Source organism: Phyllobates terribilis, unplaced genomic scaffold, assembly GCF_046119375.1.
Source record: "Phyllobates terribilis strain yellow unplaced genomic scaffold, ASM4611937v1 Scaffold_1__5_contigs__length_1240528914, whole genome shotgun sequence".
Lineage (NCBI taxonomy): Eukaryota > Metazoa > Chordata > Amphibia > Anura > Dendrobatidae > Phyllobates > Phyllobates terribilis.
In genome coordinates, this window is record NW_027362761.1 from 870,229,323 (window position 1) to 870,248,622 (window position 19,300).

The window sequence follows — 19,300 nt, forward strand, 5'->3', positions numbered from 1 at the left end:
GTGGATGGCCAGAGGACAGAGAGGAGGAGGAGGAGAGCATGGTCAGTCATCCTTTTGGTGAGGACACGGAAGTCTTGCCTGTTAGTAGTCTGGCACGCATGGCTGAGTTTATGTTACGCTGCCTTTCCCATGACCCTCGCATTTTCAAAATTTTGTGTGACAGTCATTACTGGTTGGTGACACTTCTAGACCCACGCTACAAGGAGAACTTTATATCTCTTATTCCTGAGGAGGACAGGTCTACCAAAATGGGGCAGTACCAGAAGGCCCATGTTGCGGACCTATTAAAAAAATTCCCATCTGAAAACGCTGGCGGGAGAGGGCACACTTCGTTGGACAACTAAGGAGCACAGACGAGAGAGACACAACTTCAATCCAGCAGAGGCAGGGGAACACTGTCAAAGTTATGGGAGAGTTTTCTCAGCCCCTCCCATCGCACAGGCCCTGAGGCGCGGGGTACTCTCACAAGGAGTGCAAAGTTTGGGAAGATGCTGAGGGAGTACCTTGCAGACCGTACCAACGTCTTCCGTGATTCCTCTGTGCCTTATAATTATTTGGTATCCAAGCTGGATAGGTGGAATGAACTGGCTCTCTATGCCTTGGAGGTCCTGGCCTGCCCTGCTGCCAGCATTTTATCAAAGCAGGTATTTAGTGCGCATCCGCCTGTCAACTGAAAATGCTGACAGGCTGACTCTTATAAAAATATACAAGGGCTGGATTGGGCCAGACTTCTCAACACCACCGAATAATAGCAGAGTAACATAAACTCAAATCCAGTGTCTTTTCTTGGGAGGTGTATTCCCATGCACCTTTTCACACCCAGACTTGGGTATACGCTTCCTGATTTTGGCTATTTGCTCTTGTCCTCCTCCTTCTACTCATCCTCCACCACCATATCACTAGGGTGACGTGGTCTGTGATGCAATACCCACGTAATTTTTTTAAAGGGTGAATATGATGCCCGTAAAAAAAATTTTTATACAGTATGTTCATGTATACCCCCCAGGGGTAAATGTTTGTCAGCCCATACACTTAGTGCATGGGCATTACAAGTATAGTAGGCCCGCTCCTTTCTAATGGGAACATTTTTTTATGAGGCCCTCCTCCACATCTCTTCCAAGGGGCATTGGAGTGCCTCCAAATTTTTGGCAACCCTTGCATTTACTGCATAGGCCAACATTATGGGAGACCCACTTCCTAATAATGGGAACATTGTTTTCAGGAGGCCCTCTGACCTCCATGTCTCTTCCAAGGGGCATTGAAGTGCCTCCAAATTTTTGGCAGCCCTTGCATTCACTGCATAAGCCAACACTATGGGAGACTCTCTCCTTTCTAATTGGAATTTGTCATTACTGTGGCCCTGCTCTATGTCTCTTTAAATTGTTAGTGGGGTTTTTAATAAATTTGGTCAGCCGTTGGACTCACTACATACCCTATAACTGTATAGCGGACCCTCTCCTTTCTAATTGGAACATGTCGTACTTGTTACTGTGGCCCTGCTCTATGTGTCTTTCAGAGTCCCTCCATCATCAATGAAACAGGGTGTGTCTGATGATGTGTCACACACCACATTGCCAGATAAGGTTGTAAAATGTTAAAATGACATTTCCCGGTGAATGCATTTGCCTTAAAAAATAACATAAAAAAAAACAAAAACATTAGGATCTTTCTTTAGTATTAAAACAGAGTCGCCAATGTAACCTCAATATAATCTCTATTATCCTGCTTTTTGCATTTTTTGCTGTAAAAAAAAAAAAAATAGTGTCTCCCTGATTTTTCAGACACAAATATATCTGTTGAAAATAGTCTGGTGTAGGCGCGAAAAATACAAGTGTGGTTTTGCAGTTCCACTGTACAAACCTCTGTATTATCCACTTTTGGGCCATTTGTATCTAAAAAAAACAGTTTGAGTGTGTCGCTCACTGTTCAGCCGCAAATATATATATTTTAAAAAGCCTGGTATACACCAGTAAATTATTACTGTGGTTTTGATGTTCCACGGTAAAACATCTCTATTATCCTGTTTTTGGCATTTTTTGCTGTATAAAAATAATAAGTGTCTCCCTGATTTTTCAGACACAAATATATCTGATGAAAATAGTCTGGTGTAGGCCAGAGAGACAGAAGTGTGCTTTTGCTGTTCCACGGTAAAAAATCTCTATTATCCTGCTTTTTGCATTTTTTGCTGTAAAAAAAAAAAAAAAAAAATAGTGTCTCCCTGATTTTTCAGACACAAATATATCTGTTGAAAATAGTCTGGTGTAGGCCCGAGAAATACAAGTGTAGTTTTGCAGTTCCACTGTACAAACCTCTGTATTATCCACTTTTGGGCCATTTGTATCTAAAAAAAACAGTTTGAGTGTGTCGCACACTGTTCAGCCACAAATATATATATATTTTAAAAAGCCTGGTATACACCAGTAAATTATTACTGTGGTTTTGATGTTCCACGGTAAAACATCTCTATTATCCTGTTTTTGGCATTTTTTGCTGTATAAAAATAATAATAGTGTCTCCCTGATTTTTCAGACACAAATATATCTGTTGAAAATAGTCTGGTGTAGGCCAGAGAGACAGAAGTGTGCTTTTGCTGTTCCACGGTAAAAAATCTCTATTATCCTGCTTTTTGCATTTTTTGCTGTAAAAAAAAAAAAATAGTGTCTCCCTGATTTTTCAGACACAAATATATCTGTTGAAAATAGTCTGGTGTAGGCCCGAGAAATACAAGTGTGGTTTTGCAGTTCCACGGTACAAACCTCTGTATTATCCACTTTTGGGCCATTTGTGTCTAAAAAAAACAGTTTGAGTGTGTCGCTCACTGTTCAGCCGCAAATATATATATATTTTAAAAAGCCTGGTATACACCAGTAAATTATAACTGTGGTTTTGCTGTTCCACGGTAAAAAATCTCTATTATTCAGGTTTTGGTAGTTTTTCCGTAAAGAAAAACAGTAGTGTCTCCTGACTGTTGTGACACAAAAATATATCTGTTGAAAATAGTCTTGTGTAGGCTTGACATCCCAGTGTGGTTTCGCAGTTCCACGGGTCAAATCGCTGTACTATCCAGTTTTGGGCCTTTGGTATCTAAAAAAAAAGCAGTTTGAGTGTGTCGCTCACTGTTCAGCCGCAAATATCTCTATTTAAAAAAGTGTGGTATACCCCAGTAAACAATAACTGTGGTTTTCCTCTTCCACGGTTCTAATCTACTCTTTATTACCCTTTTTCCATTGATAGTGCAAGTGTAAGCTATTTTACTTCATTTACAATGGGCAAGGCGCGTGGCAAGGGACGTGGAAGTGGACGTTCTGGTGATGGTTCGTGCAGAGGACGGGGCCGTGGCCAAGGTGAAAATGTGCCACAACCAACAGCCACATCTTCTCGCTCCCACTTCTTGACCGAATTACTAGGGAAGCACAGAACAACACCAGTATTGAGAACTGATCAGTGTGAACAGGTTATTAATTGGATAGCAGACAATACTTCCAGTTACCTGGGCACCACCACCTCCGGTCTGTCTTCCACACGGTCAACTCCTAGTAGCCGTGAGTCTCGACCGCATACTCCTCCTCACCCTGATGCTCCTTCCTCCCACCATGCCGAGTGTCGTCAGACAGCAAGTGATCCCACACTTGGACACTCTGAAGAGCTGTTCACTGGTCCATTTCCATATTTGGGCCCCTCGCCTGATATGCTTGAATTGGTGGAAAAGGAGATCCCATGTTGCGATGCCCAAATATTTGAACAGCCACGGCCACAGGAAGTCGACGTTGGCAATCTGTCACAAGAGGTGGACGATAACGAGACACAATTGCCAGGAAGTGAGGAGGAGGATCGTGGTGCGCAAGTGGAAGAGGAGGAGGTGGTGGATGATCTAGTAACTGACCCAACGTGGAAGGAGGACATGCAGAGTGAGGCCAGCAGCACACAGGGGGAGGGAGGCAGAGTACCCCAACAGGCAGGAAGAAGCAGTGTGGTGGCCACAGACAGAAGGCAGGCAACCGTTCCCCGTAACACCAACACGAGGGACGTTGCCAGTACAAGCGATAGGTCTTCCAGAGTCTGGAATTTTTTTAAAGACTCTGCTGATAACCCCAAAAAGGCCATATGTTCCACTTGCCATGCCAGCATCAGCAGGGGTGACAAAACTACCAGCCTGACCACCACCAGCATGATCAGGCACATGGCAGCAAAGCACCCGACTTTGTGGGGCGAAACCCAGGGTCCACGACCATTGTCAGCGGGTGTCACCACTGCTTCTTCCACTGTTGTGCGTGCAATAGAACCCCCTGTTGTGTGTGCAAGGCAATCCCCTGTCCATACTGCATTTAAAGATGCCCCCTCCTCTCAGTCTTCACTTGTCATGGCAGTTTCTCAAGAAACAGCATCAACGTCCACGTCCACGTCCCACCGCAGCGTTCAATTGTCCATATCCCAGACCTTTGAACAAAAGCGGAAATTCGCAGCTAACGCCCCACAGGCCATAGTCCTAAATTCGCACATTTCACAACTGCTTGCATTGGAAATGCTGCCTTTTAGGCTTGTGGAGACGGAATCCTTCCGCAATCTTATGGCGGTGGCCGTCCCTCGGTACTCGGTCCCCAGCCGACACTATTTTGCCCGATGTGCCATCCCCGCACTACACAAGCACGTGTCCCAAAGCATCTGCCGTGCCCTCAACAACGCAGTTACTGGGAGAGTCCACCTGACCACGGACACGTGGACAAGTGCTTGTGGCCAGGGACGGTACATCTCTCTGACGGCACACTGGGTTAACATAGTGGAAGCCGGGACCCAGTCGGACCTTGGGACGGAACACATCCTCCCCACACCGAGGATTGCGGGCCCTATGTCAGTCAGAGTTGCCCCCACAGTGTACAGCTCCTGCGCATCCTCCTCCTCCTCCTCATGTTCAGCCTCCATCTCAGATATCACCACATCAGTTACAAGCTGGAAGCATTGCAGTACTGCCTCCGCCAAGCGGCAACAGGCTGTGCTGAAACTCATAAGCTTAGGTGATAAACCTCACACTGCTTGTGAGTTGTGGACAGCTGTGAAAGAGCAGGCAGATCTGTAGCTGAGACCGCTGAACCTACATCCCGGCATGGTCGTGTGTGACAATGGCCGTAACCTGGTGGTGGCTCTGAGGCGAGGTGAGATCACACACGTACCATGCCTGGCTCATGTGCTTAACCTCGTGGTTCAGCGGTTTCTTAAATCGTACCCCGAGTTGCCAGATCTGCTTGTGAAAGTACGCTGCCTGTCAGCTAATTTTCGCAAGTCGGCTACAGCTTCCACTGCCCTTGCTGTGTTGCAGCAGCGTTTGCAGCTTCCGGCACACCGACTGGTGTGTGATGTCCCCACACGTTGGAACTCTACCCTCCACATGTTGCAAAGGATTTGTGAGCAGAAGAGAGCAGTTGTGGAGTACCAGCTGCAACAAGGCCGTCGATATTCAGGTCAGACTCCACACATAAGACCTCAGGAGTGGACCTGGATGTCTGACATATGTACCATCCTGACAAACTATGAGGAGGCCACCAAGATGGTGGGTGGCGATGACGCCATCATTAGTGTCAGCATCCCACCACTTGTCTGTCTTTTGCAACGCTCTCTGCAGAGAATTAAAGAGGAGGCATTGCAGCCAGAGTATGATGAGATGGATCAAGAAGCCGTAGCGGGCGATTACACACAGCACAGCCTCATCTCATCCCAACGTGCATTGGGGGACAATGAGGGAGAGGAGGAGGAGGAGGAGGAGGAGGAAGAACAGGAGCTGCTATCATGCGTTGTAGACGGTAGTACCTGTACAAGTGTCATACCGTCGGTTCAGCGTGGGTGGCCTGAGGACAGGGGGGAGGAGGAAGAGGAGGAGGAGGAGGAGGAGGAGAGCATGGTCAGTCGTCATCTTGGTGAGGACACGGAAATCTTGCCCGTTACCAGTCTGGCACGCATGGCTGACTTTATGTTACGCTGCCTTAACCGTGACCCTCGCGTTGTCAAAATGTTGGGTGACAGTCATTACTGGTTGGTGACACTTGTAGACCCCCGCTACAAGGAGAACTTTCACTCTCTTATTCCTGAGGTGGAGAGGTCTACAAAAATGGGGCAATACAAGAAGGCCCTTGCTGCAGAACTCTTAAAAAAATTCCCATCTGAACACGCTAGCGGCAGAGGTCACAGTTCGTTGCCCAACCAAGGCGTACAGGTGAGAGAGATGCAACTCCAATCCAGCAGAGGCAGGGGAACACTGTCAACGTTCTGGGACAGTTTTCTGACACCCCCCCAGCTTACAGGCCCTGAGGCGCGGGGTACTCTCACAAGGAGTGGAAAGTTTCAAAAGATGGTGAGGGAGTACCTTGCCGATCGTACCAGCGTCCTCCGTGATTCCTCTGTGCCTTTTAATTATTGGGTATCCAAGCTGGACACTTGGAATGAACTCGCTCTGTACGCCTTTGAGGTCCTGGCCTGCCCTGCCGCTAGCGTGTTATCGGAGCGTGTTTTTAGTGCCGCTGGGGGAATTATAACTGATAAGCGCACTCGCCTGTCAACTGACAATGCTGACAAGCTGACCCTTATCAAAATGAACAAGGGCTGGATTGGGCCAGACTTCTCATCAACACCAAATAACAGCAGAGTAACATAAAGTCAAATCCACTGTGTTATTTCGGGAGGTGTATTCACATGCACCGCTTCACACTCACACATAGGTATACGCTTCCTCGTTTCGGTTGTTTAATCTTCTTCTTATCCTCAGTCTCCACCACCACTATACCACCAGGGTGCCAGCATTGCAAGTTCCTCCGTCCAAATTTTTGGCAGCTTTTTCTGGGAAAGCATAAGCAAATACTATGGGAGACCCACTCCCCAATAATGGGACTTATGTTTGTAATATGCTGTACTGCATGGCTCTTGTAAGGGGGATTGCAAGTTGCTCCGTCCTAATTTTTGGCAGCTTTTGCTTGCAAGGCATAAGCAAATACTATGGGACACCCACTCCCCAATAATGGGACTTATGTTTGTAATATGCTGTACTGCATGTGACGCGCCCCCTGGGCCGTGTGTACACGTGTGTGGGATACCCGGTGCTGGGTCTCTGGGGTCTGTAGTCCCCGTGGTGGTGACTCAGTCCCGTGGCTCAGGCTGGTCAAACCAGTGGCAGTCTTTCTTAGGTTTTGAGGTTAATTGTCCGACTGAGCCACCCGTGGATTGCGGTCAGGGAGTACCACCGCTGCGAGGCAGACCGCTGAGGCTGGTGTTGTGTGCGCAGCATAGAATGGGATAACTCCCCTCGGGAGGAGTATAGCCTCAGGGCAGTGAGTGTGGATGATGGGGGTGATGGTGCACGAGCGCAGCAGGAACGACTCAGAGTCTTTGCAGTGCAGTTCAGGGTCTTTACTGATGATTATAAGGTAGACCTTCCTGGGAGTACTGGCTAGCATAAGAGGCCTGGTCAGTCTGTGAGCAAGCAGGAGTTCCCCTGGCCAGGTGGAGTTGTAGGCCTCCCTGTCTGTCTGCACTCTTCCTGGCTACCTTGCTGTAAGCAGGTAGAAGTAGCCCACGTCCCTGAGTGTACCGTGTAGTGCTCATCCGTATGGCTGGTGACTTGGGGCCTTCTGTTAGCCTCTGCTCCACGATGGCGGTGCTGGTCCCTTGCTTGTGACTGAGCCTCCGGGCTTCTATGGCCAGAGGACCTGAAATCCCCTGCCGGCTGGATTCTGCTGCTGGATATATAAGTCCTCACAGCTTCGGACTCCTTTGTCCGGTTCCTATTGTCTTCTGCCAGGGCGAGTTCTGCTCAGCTTCCAGCCCCTGGTCTTTAGCTCCTAGCTCCTACAAAGCTCCTTGCTGTTACTTTCCCTTGCTCTCACTCTGACTCTGACTGTTCTCTGACTCACTCAACCCCGCCCCAGATCCAGTTTATAAGGGCAGAATTCTCCCCTCCCAGGACTGGGGCAGGAGGATGTTGCATGTTTAAGGGATCCTGACCAGGAAACCTCCCACTTGCTCTCCGACGTAATATCTCTATTACTGTGGTGACCAGACCCCTGGGGTGCCACACATGGCTCTTGTAAGGGGCATTGCAGTTCCTCATAATTTTTGGAAAGCCTTCCATTCACTGCTTAGGCCAACAGTGCACGGGAGACCCAGTTGCTATAAATCGAAAAAAAGGTTTAGTTAACGCCCTCTGACCTCCATGTCATTTCCAAGGGGCATTGGAGTGGCTCAAAATTTTTGGTAGGCATTGCACTCACTGTATGCCCTATAACTGTGTAGCCGAACCGCTCCTTTTGTTACAGAAACATATCCTACAAGACATATGTGGTTGACTGGCCTGATATTGATGTGAATGGTCCCTGTTCCTCCTGCTCTTTCTCCTTTGCCACTACCTCATCCATCATTTATCACCTGAAGCTTTGTTTTAACGGGAGTCATAGAACTGGGATAGTAGCAGGAAAACATCCAGCAATCCTCGGAGGAGGTAGGATATGCGCCAAAACGCGGACCACCTCAGGCCTAGCCGCTACTACATACATGCGCTTGCATTCCAAGAAAACAAAGCAGATGCTAACTTCTATCATCATCATCATGCTCCTCACCTAGGCACTCTCAACTCCCCTGATGGAGAAGCCAGGGCCCACCGGAGGAGTCTGGTTCTCTGGTGGGCTCGTCCAATGCTGCCCTAAAGCAGGCCAGGCTAAGAAAAGTGTGGGGGAAGGTGACAGGAGAAATCAGGGCGGCTGGGGACCGAGTATGGACACCTGGCCGCCACCTGGCGGCTGGGGACCGAGCGTGGACATCCGGCCGCCGGGCGGCTGGGGACAGAGTATGGATACCTCGCTGCCGAAGCGGCCATGAGGTAGTGGCCAGCTTCGGCCTCCTCCAAACTAAAAGGCCCAATTTCAAGTGAAAGCTAGCAGTATGGTATTGCAGCCTGCGGGTGGGTGGGTGGTTGGCTGCATATTTTCGCTTGCATTGCAAGGAATGGGGGAGGTACAATTAAACACTGCCCTGGGACAAGGACTTGCACGGGGATAGTTGCAAGTCTGCATCTTCTGATGTGGCAAGGATCACTTCTGATGGGCACACTTTTAGACAGTGACCTGGGGGTCAGAGATGCTTCCAGGGGTCTTTCCCATGCTGATCCCTTGTTTTTTCAGCACTGTATGCATGTGTCACACAGCACATGGCCAGATAAGGTTGTAAAATGTTAAAATGACATTTCCCGGTGAGCGCATTTGTCACGGTTGAAAGCAATACAAAAGTGCAAAAACGCATGAAAAATGCTACTTTTGAACATAGCCCAAGGTGTGGAGGAGTATTTTTGTTTTTGGTTATTTATTTTACCTTATACACAAGTTTTTACCCTGGAAAGGAAATTCCTTAACATATTTCACAGGAAAACCGTTTCAGTTTCGTTTTATTGTGAGCCCGCAAAAGTGGCTTAATACCTCTGACCACGTTGTTGACAGCAGAGACCTGGGGGTCAGAAATGCTTCCAGGGGCGATCCCCATGCTGCCCCCTTGTCTTTTGAGCACTGTCACTATCGTTTTGGGCACTTTTTAGGCTTTCTACAGACTGCCGGGGGTACTGCCGCAAAAATGCTCGGGTCTCTCATAGACTAACATTGGGCTCGTTGCGCGGGTCGAGCACTCGAGTATCACGGTAAGCTCGGCCCGAGCTTCGAGCACCCGAGCATTTTAGTAATCGCTCAACACTATCAGTCGTCATCTTGGTGAGGACACAGAAGTCTTGCCCGTTTCCAGTCTGGCACCCATGGCTGACTTTATGTTATGCTGCCTTAACCGTGACCCTCGCATTGTCAAAATGTTGGGTGACAGTCATTACTGGTTGATGACACTTTTAGACCCCCTCTACAAGGAGAACTTTCACTCTCTTATTCCTGAGTTGGAGAGGTCTACAAAAATGGGACAGTACCAGAAGGCCCTTGCTGCAGAACTATTAAAAAAATTCCCATCTGAACACGGTAGCGGCAGAGGTCACAGTTCGCTGCCCAACTAAGGCATACAGGCGAGAGAGACGCAACTCCAATCAAGCAGAGGCAGGGGAACACTGTCAATGTTCTAGGACAGTTTTCTGAGACCTGCCCAGCTTACAGGCCCTGAGGCGCAGGGTACTCTTACAAGGAGTGGAAAGTTTCAAAAGATAGTGAGGGAGTACCAGCGTCCTCCGTGATTCCTCTGTGCCTTTTAATTATTGGGTATCCAAGCTGGACACTTGGAATGAACTCACTCTGTATGCCTTGGAGGTCCTGGCCTGCCCTGCCGCTAGCATGTTATCGGAGCGTGTTTTTAGTGCCGCTGGGGGAATTATAACTGATAAGCGCACTCGCCTGTCATCTGACAATGCTGACAAGCTGACCCTTATCAAAATGAACAAGGGCTGGATTGGGCCAGACTTCTCATCACCACCAAATGACAGCAGAGTAACATAAAGTCAAATCCACTGTGTTATTTCGGGAGGTGTATTCCCATGCATCGCTTCACACCCACACATGGGTATACGCTTCCTCATTTTGGCTGTTTTTTGCTCTTCTCCTTATCCTCAGCCTCCACGACCACTATACCACCAGGGTGACCGTGGTCCATGTTGCCAGCATTGCAAGTTCCTCTGTCCTAATTTTTGGCAGCTTTTGCTTGGAAGGCATAGGCAAAGACTATGGGAGACCCACTCCCCAATAATGGGAATAATGTTTTTAATATGCTGTACTGCATGGCTCTTGTAAGGGACATTGCAAGTTCCCCCTTCCTAATTTTGGGCAGCTTTTGCTTGGAAGGCATAGGCAAAGACTATGGGAGACCCACTCCCCAATAATGGGAATAATGTTTTTAATATGCTGTACTGCATGGCTCTTGTAAGGGGCATTAAAATCGTCTTGTTAAGCTACTGTGACCTCCACGTCTCTTCCAAGGGTCGTTAATATTGTCTTTTTATTGCACTGCGACCTCCACCACTCTTCCAAGGGGCATTAAAAGCGTCTTGTTAAGCTACTGTGACCTCCACGTCTCTTCCACAGGGCGTTGATATTGTCTTTTTATTCCACTGTAACCTCCACCACTCTTCCAAGGGGCATTGATATTGTATTTTTATTCCACTCGGACCTCCACGTCTCTTCCAAGGGGCATTAGAACCGTCTTCTTAAGCTACTGTGACCTCCACGTCTCTTCCAAGGGGCATTAAAACTGTCTTGTTAAACCACTCTGAACTCCAAAGTTCTTCCAAGGGGCATTGAAATCTTGTTTTTAATTACCTCTAACCTCCATGACTCTTCCAACGGGCATTGTATTTCCTCCTAATTTTAGTCAGCTTTTACTTTTCAAAGCATAGGCGAACGCTAAGGGAGACCCACTCCCCAATAATTGGTAGAAGGATTTTAGTATGCTGTAATCCACATCTGTTTCAAAGGGCATTGCAGTTCCTCATATTTTTTGGAAAGCCTTCCATTCACTGCTTAGGCCAACAGTGTACAGGAGACCCAGTTGCTATAAATGGATAAAACGGTTTAGTTAAGGCCCTCTAACCTCCAAGTCACTTCCAAGGGGCATTGGAGTGCCTCGAAATTTTTGGTAGGCCTTGAACTCACTGTATGCCTTATAACTGTGTAGCCGAACCGCTCATTTTGGTACAGAAGCATATCCTACAAGACATGTGTGGTTTACCGGCCTGATATTGATGTGAATGTTCCCTGTTCCTCCTGCTCTTTTTCCTTTGCCACCAACTCATCCATCATTCACCACCTGAAGCTTTGTTTTAACGGGAGTCATAGAACTGGGATAGTAGCAGGAAAACATCCAGCAATCCTCGGAGGAGGAAGGATATGCGACAAAACGCTGACCACCTCAGGGCTAGCCGCTACTACATACATGCGCTTGCATTCCAAGGAACAGAAAGCTAAGGAGATGGATGGCCTCATGATCATGAATAATTTACTCGTTGTGTAGGAGGCTGACAACTGCTGCTGTCTACCTTCTGAACTTTGTGTTCAAGCCTGATTGACCCAGGACCCGCAATCCTCTATGTCTGGAGGACGTGTTGCATCCCAGTGTCCAACTATGTCCTGGCTTCCACAATATTAACCCAGTGTGAAGGCGTCAGTGAGATGGAACATCCCTGGCCACATTCACTTGTCCACGTGTTTGTGGTTAGGCTGTCCTTCCCACTAAATGCACTGGGGAGGGCAGAGGTAATGTTTTGGTATGCTCGCTTGTGTATAAGGCGCACCGGGACAAATAGGGGCGGCTGGGGACCGTTTATGGACACCCGGCCACTCCCACGCGGCTGGGGACTGTGTGTGGGCACCTGGCCGCGGGGCGGCTGCTGACTGAGTATGGACACCCGGCCGCCCCCTGGCGGCTGTGGACCAAGCGTGGACACCTGGCCGCCGGGCGGCAGGGGACTGAGTATGAATACCAGGCTACTGACGCAGCCATGACTTGGTGGCCAGATTCCACCTCCACATGCCTTAAAGGCCCAATTTCAAGTGCAAGCAAGCTAGCAGTATGGTATTGCAGCCTGGGGGTGGGTGGGTGGCAGGCTGCATACTTGCGCTTGTATTGCAAGTTATGGGGGAGGTACAATTGAACACTGCCCTGGGACAAGGACTTGCACGGGGATAGTTCCAAGTCTGCATCTTCTGATGCAGCAAGGATCACTTCTGATGGGCACACTTTTAGGCAGTGACCTGGGTGTCAGAGATGCTTCCATGGGTCTTCCCCATGCTGTTCCCATGTCTTTTTAGCACTGTATGCATGTGTCACACAGCACATGGCCAGATAAGGTTGTAAAATGTTAAAATGACATTTCCCGGTGAATGCATTTGTCATGGTTGAAAGCAATACAAATGTGCAAAAACGCATAAAAAATGCAACTTGTGAACATAGCCCAAGGTGTGGAGGAGTATTTTTGTTTTTGGTTATTTATTTTACCTTATACACAAGTCTTTACCCTGGAAAGGATGTTCCTTAACCCCTTTCCGACCTGGTCAGTAATAGTACGCACCAGGTCGGGAAAGCCGGTTCAGCGGGGGCTCCGGCGGTGAGGCCGCACTGAAGCGAGCACATGTCAGCTGATTATTGGAATCGCAATCCACCCGCGGCTGTTAACATGTTAAATCTCTGACAGTGGCATTTAACTCGCGCTTCCGGGAGTCCTAAGCCCCGCCCATCAGTGACCCCGTCACGTGATCGTGGGTCACCAATGGGTGGGCATGACAACTCATGGTCTGCAGCAGACGCCTAGTGGTCAGCGCTCATAGAAAGTGAGCATTTCTCCTGCATACAAGCGATCTGCTCATCGCTTGTATGCAGTAGAAGCAATCAGACAACTGCTACTTCTAGTCTCCTCTGGAGACTATAGAAGCAAGCAGAAAGTGTAAAAAAAAGTTTTTAAAAAAATAAAAACAATAAAAAATATATAAAGGTTTAAGTCACCCCTCTTTCACCAAATTTAAAATAAAATATATATATATATATAAAAAAAAAACCACATACACATATTTGGTATCGCAGCGTTCAGAATCGCCCGATCTATCAATATAAAAGAAGAATTAATACAATCAGTAAACGGCGTAACGAGAAAAAAATTTTAAACGCCAGAATTAATTTTTTTGGGTCGCTACAACTTTGCAATAAAATGCAATAACGGGCGATCAAAACATTGGATCTACCCCAAAATGGTATCAATAAAAACGTCAGCCTGGCACACAAAAAATAAGCCCTCACCTGGCCCCAGATCCCGAAAAATGGAGAAGCTAAGGGTCTCGGAAAATGGCGTCATTTTTTTTTGTTTTTTTAGCAAGCTTTGGATTTTTTTTTCACCACTTAAATAAAAAAGAACCTATACATGTTTGGTGTCTATGAACTCGTAACGACCTGGAAAATAATGATGGCAGGTCAGTTTTAGCAATCTGTGAACGTGGTAAAAAAAGGACCCAAAAAACAACTGTGGAATTGCATTTTTTTGCAGTTTCACTGCACTTGGAATTTTTTTACCATTTTACAGCACATGATATGGTAAAACCAGTGATGGTGTTTAAAAGTACAACTCGTCCCCCAAAAAATAAGCCCTCACATGGCCATATTGAACGAAAATTAAAAAAGTTCTGGCTCTGGGAAGAAGGGGAGCAAAAAAGGAAAACACAAAAACAGAAAGACCCATGGTCGTTAAGGGGTTAACATATTTCACAGGAAAGCACTTTCACTTTCATTTTTGAACATTTTATTGTGAGCCTGTAAAAGTGGCTTAATACCTCTGACCACGTTGTTGACAGCAGTGACCTGGGGGTCAGAAATGCTTCCAGGGGCGATCCCCATGCTGTCCCCATGTCATTTGAGCACTGTCACTATCGGTTTGGGCACTTTTTAGACTTTCTACAGACTGCCGGGGGAGCCGCCGCAAAAATGTTCGGGTCTCCCATAGACTAACATTGGGCTTGTTGCTTGGGTCGAGCACCTGAGTATCACAGTGAGCTCGGCCTGAGCTTTGAGCACTGGAGCATTTTAGTGCTTGCTCAACACTAGCTATCATGAACTCTCCTGCTTTTTTACTGAGGTGGAAACCCATGCAAACACGGGGAGAACATACAAAGTCCTTGTAGATGTTGTCCTTGCTGGGATTTGAACCCAGGATCCCAGCGCTGCAAGGCTTCAGTGCTAACCACTGATCCAATGTGCTGCCGTTCATCCTCTATTATCTAACAGGCTGGAGAAACTTGCACCTACTGGTACTCTATCGTCAGCAACTTTGTGAGAAACTAATGTATTTGGGCAGCCACTCAGTCTACCAAATAAAATTCCTGAGAAGGAAATTGGGGATGACTTTGCTACTGTTACTGGGGGCAGTGCTAATACCATGGCATCATACCGTAGTTTACTGGAAATATTCCAGGCTGGTAGGAGGCAAGCAAATTCCCACAGAAAAGTACCAGTAGTAATGTTCAGCGACCCGTGCTTGTAGAAGGCAGAGACAACACCGGGAGAAATAGTGACGGCTGGGGACCGAGTATGGACATGAGGCATGAGGTTGTGAAAAGCTTCCGCCTCCACGAGCCTAAAAGGCCACATTTCAAGTGTAAGCAGCTGCCCAGAAATCTGACAGTTTAGTATTGCAGCCTGTGGGTGGATGGCTGGCTGCATACTTGCGCTTGCATTCCAAGTAACAGAAAACTAAGCAGATGGTGGCCTCTATCATCATCATGGGCTCACCTCGGCACTATGAACTCTCCTGAAGGAGAAGCCAGGGCCCACCGGAGGAGTCTCCGGTTTTCTGATGGGTCCGTCCAATCCTGCCTAGAAGCAGCCCTGGACAAGAAAAGTGTGGGGGAAGGTTCCCGGACACTATGGCTGTTTTTTTAATGTGGATCCGACGTGCTTATGCATGTTATTTCTCAAACCGCATTGCAGATCAGGCCATTGCCCAACTCTGTAGTCATGAAATTAAATGCACAAAGAAAGATGTTTGTGTGTCAAAGCACCACCGAGAAGTGCGAGTTGATGTTGGACGGTCTGCCATTGCTTCTGCAACAAGCTGCTTTAGAGGACTTCCTGGGAGAAATGACACCCAGAGTAGATACGGTTTCCCTCTATGCCAGTCCTTTCACCGAGCTAAAGAATATGGCTGTGGTGAAATAGAACTCTCAGCAAAAAAAGCTGTGGACTGGCTCCGTACCGTCCCAGGCCACATTCCCCTGTCCACGTGTTTGTGGTTAGGCGGTCCTTCCCAGTAAGTGCACTGGGGAGGGCACGGGTAATGTTGTGGGACCCGTGCTTGTGGAAGGCGGAGACAATACAGGGAGAAACAGTGGCGGCTGGGGACCGAGTATGGACACCCGGCCGCTGCCGGCATGAGGTTATGAAAAGCTTCTGCCTCTACGAGCCTCAAAGGCCACATTTCAAGTGAAAGCAGCTTTAGAGGACTTCCTGGGAGAAATGACAGCTGGGTAGATATAGTTTCCCAAGTCCTTTCACCAAGCTAAAGAATATGGCTGTGGTGAAATACAACTCAGCAAAAAAACTGTGGACTGGCTCTGTACCATCCCTGGCCACATTCACCTGTCCATGTGTTTGTGGTTAGGCGGTCCTTCCCAGTAAGTGCACTGGGGAGGGCACGGGTAATGCTGTGGGACCCATGCTTGTGGTAGGCGGAGACGACACCGGGAGAAACAGTGGCGGCTGGGGACCGAGTATGGACACCCGGCCGCCGCCTGCATGAGGTTATGAAAAGCTTCTGCCTCCACAAGCCTCAAAGGCCACATTTCAAGTGCAAGAAGCTGTCAAAAATTTGGCAGTATAGTATTGCAGCCTGTGGGATGGTGGGTGTCTGGCTGCATACTTGAGCTTGCATTCCAAGGAATGGGGTAGGGACAACTGAACGCTGCACTGGGACAAGGACATGATATATGGAAGAAGACTCTTGTGCTATATGCACTGCAGTCTGCTATATACACTGCCTGCCTATATACCCTGCCTGCCTGATATCTCTGCAGATGGATTAGCTAGTCCTCAAAAGGAATGTTTGTTAAGATGGATATGTGTGATGTATGGTTTTTCTCCCTACACTACTTAGTACACAAGCAAATCTCTCCCAGACGCAGCAGCACCTCTCCCTACTCTGACTGATTCCGGAGTGACTGTGATGAGCACAGCGGCGCCTGGTCTGATATAGACCTGATGATGCTGTGCGGCCATCCAATCACTGTAATGCCACAAGCAATACAATGAGTGGCAGGCAATCCCTGCATGTTGATTGGCTCTCTAAAGAGCACCAAACATGCAGGGAGGGGACCCGAGCTCCCGTCGAGCAACCCCGGAAATACTCGCCGAGCGCCAAGCATCTCCAGCAGTGAGATGCTCGGGCGAGCACTGAGCAGTAGCGAGCATGCTCGCTCATCACTAATTATAAAAACTCTTTTTTCAACCTATGGAACTATGTAGCCATTATGATATCTCATTTACATGTTATGTTAGTAGAAGTAAATAGCATTATAAGTCTGTATCCTAAATATCTACAGTATATTCATCAGCTTCAATTTTAAAGGCTAATCTACATTATGACTTAATTGCTAAAGCTGTTTTGTAATTTAGGAAGAAATAATCTAATTTTGTACTTAAAAATAAAATGTCAATTTCAGAACAGACACCCTATGTAAAATATGTTGTCATGAAAAATGGTTTCAGAAACAATCCTAAATATTTTATTAGCAATATATCCCTGGTGCCCCTGTGACTTTCCCACTGTATGCTACTGTTTCCTTCAATTACTTTCTTTGCTCCTCTTAAAAGAAAATCTGGTCCCACTGGGACTGCAGTAATCTTAGAACTGAAAAGCTTTAAATGAGTTTTTCAGTAACTGAAAGTTTCCAAGATGCACATGACAGGTGAAAAATATTAAATGTCACTCTGAAGGACCTTTTTCTAAATAATATAATATGTAAAATTTTGCAATTAATGTATGTAAAAATTTAGGACACCTATGTCATATATTGTTATTCTATATTTGTAAGAAATTTGTATGCAAACAGCAACTTCACAGAGGTAGGGAACAGGGTCTCAAGTGCCACTTATTGTTGGTTAGAATTAGTGTTGAGCGAGCACTAAAATGCTCGGGTGCTCGAAGCTCGGGCCGAGCTCGCCATGATACTCGGGTGCTCGACCCGAGCAACGAGCCCTATGTTAGTCTATGGGAGACCCGAGCATTTTTGCGGCGGCACCCCCGGCAGTCTTTTAAAAGCCTAACAAGTGCCCAAAACGATAGTGACAGTGCTCAAATGACATGGAGACTGCATGGGGATCGCCCCAGGAAGCATTTCTGACCCCCAGGTCACTGCTGTCAACAACGTGGTCAGAGGTATTAAGGCACTTTTAAGGGCTCACAATAAAACGTTCAAAAACGAAACTGAAACTGCTTTCCTGTGAAATATGTTAAGGAAGTTCCTTTCCAGGGTAAAGACTTGTGTATAAGGTAAAATAAATAACCAATACAAAAATACTCCTCCACACCTTGGGCTATGTTTACAAGTAGCATTTTTTATGCGTTTTTGCACTTTTGTATTGCTTTCAACCGTGACAAATGCATTCACCGGGAAATGTCATTTTAACATTTTACAACCTTATCTGGCCATGTGCTGTCTGACACATGCATACAGTGCTGAAAAGACATGTATGGGGCAGACCTCTTGAAGCATCTCTGACACCCAGGTGACTGCCTAAAAGTGTGCTCATTAGAAGTCATCCTTGCCGCATCAGAAGATGCAGACTTGCTACTATCCCCATGCAAGTTCTTGTCCCAGGGCAGTGTTCAATTGTACCTCCCCCATTCCTTGCAATGCAAGCGCACGTATGCAGCCTGCCACCCACCCACCCACCCCAAGGCTGCAATAGCATACTGCTTGCTTGCACTTGAAATTGGGCCTTTTAGGCATGTGGAGGCGGAATCTGGCCACCACGTCATGGCTACGCTGGCGGCCTGGTTTCCATACTCAGTCCCCAGCTGCCCCGCAGCCGGGTGTCCACACACGGTCCCCAGCCGCCTGGGGGCAGCCGTGTGTCCATAAACGGTCCCCAGCCACCCCTATTTCTCCTTGGAACATCCCCCCACACACTTTTCTTAGCCCGGCCTGCTTTAGAGCAGCATTGGACGAGCCCACCAGAGAACCAGACTCGTCCGGTGGGCCCTGGCTTCTCCATCAGGGGAGTTGAGAGTGCCAAGGTGTGGACCATGATGATGATGATGATAGAAGTTAGCATCTGCTTTGTTTTCTTGGAATGCAAGCGCATGTATGTAATAGCGGCAAGGCATGAGGTGGTCAGCGTTTTGGCGCATATCCTATCTCCTCCGAGGATTGCTGCTTCTTTTACTGCTACTATCCCATTTCCAAGACTCCCGTTAAAACAAAGCTTCAGGTGATAAATGATGGATGAGGTAGTGGCAAAGGAGAAAGAGCAGGAGGAACAGGGACCATTCACATCAATATCAGGCCAGTCAACCACATATGTCTTGTAGGATATGTTTCTGTAACAAAATGAGCGGTTCGGCTACACAGTTATAGGGCATACAGTGAATGCAATGAATACCAAAAATTTTGAGGCACTCCAATGCCCATTGGAAATTACTTGGAGGTCAGAGGGCCTTAACTAAACCATTTTTTCCATTTATAGCAACTGGGTCTCCTGTACACTATTGGCCTAAGCAGTGAATGGAAGGCTTTCCAAAAATTATGAGGAAATGCAATGCCCCTTGAAACAGACGTGGATTACAGCATACTAAAAACCTTCTACCCATTAT